We start from the raw sequence: 6,048 nt of genomic DNA on the forward strand, positions 1-6,048 counted from the left end.
TCTTCCCCCCCCCCCCCCCCCACACACACACACAAATAATCTGCAATCTAGTGTTTACATTATCAGATCATGATTTTTCATATTTTTTTTATTTATCTAATATTTGTATGGGATAATTACCGAAATCCCTTTATAAAAAATCACTTATCCAAAAAAACCACCAAAAATTTTTGGTATTTATTTAACCTCCCAAAATAAAATCTTCATATTAAAAAACTTATTTAACAGTGTCAGCACATTTGGGTTTTTTTTTTTGGTATAGAAGAATTTATTTAATTTGTGGTTTTATGGGTACAAAAATATTTAAAATAAAAAAATGTTTTACAAGATAATACATTCGTAATATGATATCTATAAAATTTATATTACATAGACAATTATATTTATAGAACAAGATACGCATGTATTTGATATATTAAATTCCTTTTTTTTAGCAAATTATATTATAGAGACTACTAGTTAGATGTTACTTTTTATTTTTATAAAAAAAATATTAGAAAAATTTTAAAAAGAAAAAATAAAATTTTTAATAATAATAATATTTTTTATTTTTTTTTAATTATTTTTTTAATAATATTAATTTTAATAAAAATAATTATATTTATAACATAAGTAATTATACTAAGAATTTCAAGAATGGTTACAACATATAATAATATTTTTTAGATCAATATTTTGAGTTATAATAAAAATAATATTATTTATAATACAAATAATAGTATTTTTTATCTAAACACTTTAAATTATAAAATAAAAATAATTTAATAATTTTTATAACACGCATTATTATATTAATACATGTGGTTGGCCCCAAACAAATTCAGCCTAAAACACGTATTATTATATTAATACATGTGATTAACCCAAACACATTCAGCCTAACTTGAAATTTGGCAAGGACACGTCTACACCTATTTATGGGTTGGGCAACTTGGGGGTTGGGAATAAACCTTTAAGTTTGGGTGAGAACGTGTCCACGCCCAACCTCCAACTTAGGGTTAGGCGTGGATGCATTCAGTCCCAATTTAGGTGTGGGTATCAATGTGTGTGTCAATTCCAAGTTAGAATGTATGCGTCCAGACTTAATTTGAAGTCGAGCATGAATGAGTCAACGTCCACTTAAGGGTTGGACGAGGACGCATCCAGCCCCAACTTGGTATGGTGTCCATACCCAATCCCAATTTAGGGCCGTGTCCATGCCCATTTTAGGTTGGGCATTGATGCATCGAGACCCAACTTAGATTTAGGCATGGTTGTGTCCAGCACTACTTGAGGATAGATGTGGATGTGTGCAGATCTAATTTCGGGTTGAGCATAAACACGCCCAGATTTTTAATTATAAAAAAATAAAAGTAATTATAATATAAATAATACTATTTTTAATATTAATACTTTAAATCATTATAAAAAATAATATTATTATTTTTAATATTAATATTTTTAATCATAATAAAAATAAAAATAATTATAACACAAATAATATTTTTTAAAATATTAATAATAATATTTTTTCAAATTTATAAATAATAATATTTATATCATAAATAATAATATTTTTATTATAAATAATAACACTATAATAACAATGGGAAATGCCATATGACACTAAGGCTACCCTTGTGCCACATGGTGGTTAAGCTAATATAGCCAATTATACCTTTTGAAATGATTTAAGCGTGAGGTGGCACTTGGATTTATCCCTTGCATTGGAGCTGTCCAAGCATCAAGTACTGCTTTGGTGTGCCAGAATACCATATGGTGTTGGGGCTTTTATTGCCGATCGATCTTTTTATTATAATCCAAGCATTAGATGATGCTTGGTAAATCTCAAGAGCCACTTGGCGCTGAGCCACGTCATAACAATTTTTTTATCAAAATTCAATCACCTGTAAATAGTAAAAATAACATAAATTGTTTTTTTATCTAATTGTTTTTTCAATGTTAACTGCATCCAATTTACAATGATTTGAATCCATGTAAATAGTAAAAATAACATCAATTCTTTTAGTATATTACGTAATAACCACAGCTAAAAAACAAAGGATGTCTCCTTAAAATAAGGAAAAATGACTGCGGTGTGAAGTAAAAAAAAAAGCCGGTAGTGAAAGTCTTCACACAAGATTTCCATATAAACACGTGTAGTTATTTTTTCACGAGAGGCCAGTGGTTTAAATTTTATGGGACATATAATTTATCATTTATTGATTGACACATTAAATTTAATATAAACAATTCGTCTTAAAAACTATTTTTCCAAAAAGTTTAATTTGGTCATAAAGTCAACAAAATCTGGTTTAACTGTCCCACTAATTAATTAATGGACTAAACTGACAATCCTTTCTAGATGCATCTATTTTCTTCCACCAAAGATATAAACAGTAAAAAAAAAAATTTTCCTGTAAAAACAATCTGTTGCTTTTTGTTTGTTGAGCTGGTTCGTATATATTTTAATTAATTTTATATATTTTAAAATTAAATTTTTAACAATTTAGAATTTACAAAATTTAAATTAATAATTTTTTAAAAATAAATTTAAAATTTAATTAATTAAACTATATCTCTCCGAGTTAAAATTATCTGTTTCTTGCTTGATAATGTTATAGACATAAATTCTCCATGCAAATAAGTGTAACAATCAAGGTTTGCTTGTGGTTGAGAAGATATATTATTTTTCTTGATTTATTAAATTCAAGTATTAAAGCTAGCATCCAGCACTAAAATTTATTAATTCTTTTTAATGGATCCTACAAATTGCGAGAAGAAGGGGTTTGATTTCGAACCACGAATTATTTTTTGAATAAGGAAAAAATCAAAATATATGAAAACTCTATTTTTGTTGAAAGAAAGACAGATGTATTGAATCCAGCACTTTTGCCAGTTGTCGTGTTCCGAAGAGATGAGTAACATGTGGTCCCCAACAGTTTGACGACACTTTTATCTTTTGGTTAGTATTCCTCAGCAACGCTAAGAATCCTCGTTAGAAAATAATTTTTTTTATAAATATAATTTTTTTTAAAATAAATTATTTTATAATATTTGATAATATAATAAAAAATAAATTAGAAAATACTTTTCAAAGTTTGGTTATGTCATGAAAAATAAGCTAGAAAACAATTTATTAATGTTTTATTTTTTTCAAGTTTATTAAAATAACGAGAAACAAATCTTACAAATTAAAAAATTAAATGAGAATAAAATTAAAAAATATATAATTTTATAAATTATCTTAAATAAAATAAATAATAATAAAAATAATAGATATCAAATCTAAAAAATAAAAAAATTAAAGATAAAGAAATTAAAATAATAATATTAACTTTTTATAAATTGTTTCAAATAAAATAAGTAATAATCAAAAGAATAATGATTAAATTTAATACATAAAAAATTCCAATAAAAAATAATAAGAAAAAAATAAATAACAATTATAAAAATGAGGATCAAAATTAATAGAAAAATTAAATTTTAAGAGATGAAATTAAATAATAAATATTCAAAACAAAATATATATAGCAATTAAAAATTTAAGAATCAAATTTAATATAATAAGCAAATAATATGATATTTCTAAATTTTTCACAATTTTTAAAAAGTATTTTTCATTCAAATTTTTCAGGAAAACACTTTTCTGGAAATCAAATTAAATTTTTCTTTAATTGAAAAGTGTTTTTCGTTAACTAACTTTCTCAATAGTAAACAAACATAAAAAAATTTAAAAAATAATTTTCAAAACTCAATTTTCAAAAAACAAATATGGTTTTATTCAATCTATCTTTCACCACATTATATGTTTTTGTATTTTAAAATAAAATAAATATTTATTTATTATTTACTTTAAATTATTTATTATTATTTATATTTTTTTATATGCTAATATAAAAAATATTTTTTTATTAATATAAATATTCAATTTAGTTTATGAATATTTCATTTAATTCAATTAATTTTAAAATTAATAATTATATAAATCTACAATAATTGAATTCGTAATTATTTGAAGAACCACTCTTAATATCTTTTGAATCTTATACAAGTTGTCATTCTCATAGCCTCTCTCTCTCTCTCTCTCTCTCTATATATATATATATATATATATTTATTTATTTATTTATTTATTTATTTTTTTCCCAGAGGCATAGGGGTTGAAAGTTAGAAATTTCTTTGGAGTAATTCTTCGATCATGTTTTCTAGGAAGCTTCATTGCCTTTTATTATTCAACCCAAGAAGAAGACATGCATCAATTCCACCCATAGATCTACGCTCTCTCTCTTTTCTTTTTTTTAAATTTAATTACCCTTTTCTAGAATTGATAAGAAAGCTTGATGGAGATTGCCAGGACGTCACCTTGACTCCTCCTGTTAGTAGAATAATATTCGCACGTGGGAAACTAAAGTGAGAAAACCAGACCAGCTGAATGGCCGAACTCCTTCCATGACATTCATCCTCGTTATCATAGAATATTACATGAGCATGTCGACTGATTCATGGAGACAAATATTGTTGCTCCTATTGCTGTCACCCATGAGTGGGCATTATCACTATACACGTTAGTAATTGAGTTAAGACACAAATCTATTTACAAAATGTATATTAATATGTTAAAATGGTTGATTATGATATAAATATTTAAATCAAACACACTTATTCTCATTCTTGTTAATTATATTGATAATACTCCTTTTTGTTAAAAAAATATAAATTATATATTGAATATTCATGCAAAAATTTAAATTATTAAATTGAATTAGTTTTTTTAATATGATATTAGAATTTTAATGGCTAAATAATTAATCAATTCAACTCTAAAACTTAAAGTTTTAGAATGAATTAGCTCTTTGATATAGTATCAGAGTCTTGATAACCAATCAATCACGAGTTTGGACTTCACTATCTCTATTTATTTAATAAAAATTAAACAAAAAGCAGTATAAACCTGTGCAAATTTCAAACTCAAAGGGTTTTTATTTTAAGGGTTGTGTAAGAGAATAATATAAATTATATCTTAGAAAATTGATATCAGGACCTTGATGACCAAGTGGTTACGAGTTTGAATCTTATTATCCCTATTTATTTAATAAAAATTAAGCATTATGTAGTAAGAATATGTGTAAATTTCAAACTCAAATAGCTTTTACTCTAGAAGGTGTGAGAAAGAATAATATAAATTATATTTTAAAATTTTATTTAAAAAATTAAGCTATTGAGTTAACCTGATTCCTTGATAGTCTCAGGATTTTGATTATACATCAAATTCAAAATAATACTATTTCAAATAAAAATTAAAAAGTAATTAGATGTTATTCCAATTTAATTAAATTATCTAAGTTCAATCGTTAAATATCTATCCAAGCACAAATCAAAACTTAGGCTCAAGCAATTCAAAAGGGTTAAACCTTGATAAACACACATTCAATTAAGTATAGTTTTTGGGAGTCCAAGTTGGCGGGCTGGCTTAGCTAGATCACAACTCACTCGGAATAAAAGACAACACTGGGCTATCGAACCTTTTGCTTTCAGTTTTCGGAGGTATGGTTGGAAGTTTGTAACCTGCTACCCTTTGTCATAGTTTTGATAAAGATATTTTGGAAATTCTTACAAGTAATAAAGGTTAGGTTATTGATGCATCATGCATGGTCCTGGAAATAGAAATCAGGATTTTTCTAGTTTGAAGATCAATTAAATTGTGATAAATAGATTCGTCTAATAATTGATCTTGTGCAGTCAATATTCAAGCTGGCTTGCTGCGGAAGTGGACGCAAGCACTCTACTGTGTCTTTTTTTCTATTAAATCTAACGTAATCTGATAAAAAAAATTAATTTTGTGATAAGAATATATGCTAATTATAACAAGGTTTTTGGTCAATAAAGAATACAAAGTTCGAATCTAGATTACTTTGTAAAGGAGATTTTCGGTCTCCCGGTGATCTGAAACTCAAAAGCATTGTTAACCATGAACATGGTCAATACCTTATCAGATATGAAATTGATAGCCACACACGCAACTTGGATATGAAATCATATCTCATGAGTACTTGGAACTCAAATCTC

The sequence above is a fragment of the Populus euphratica genome, unplaced genomic scaffold, assembly GCF_000495115.2.
Source record: "Populus euphratica unplaced genomic scaffold, PopEup_1.0 scaffold64.1, whole genome shotgun sequence".
Taxonomy (NCBI): Eukaryota; Viridiplantae; Streptophyta; class Magnoliopsida; order Malpighiales; family Salicaceae; genus Populus; species Populus euphratica.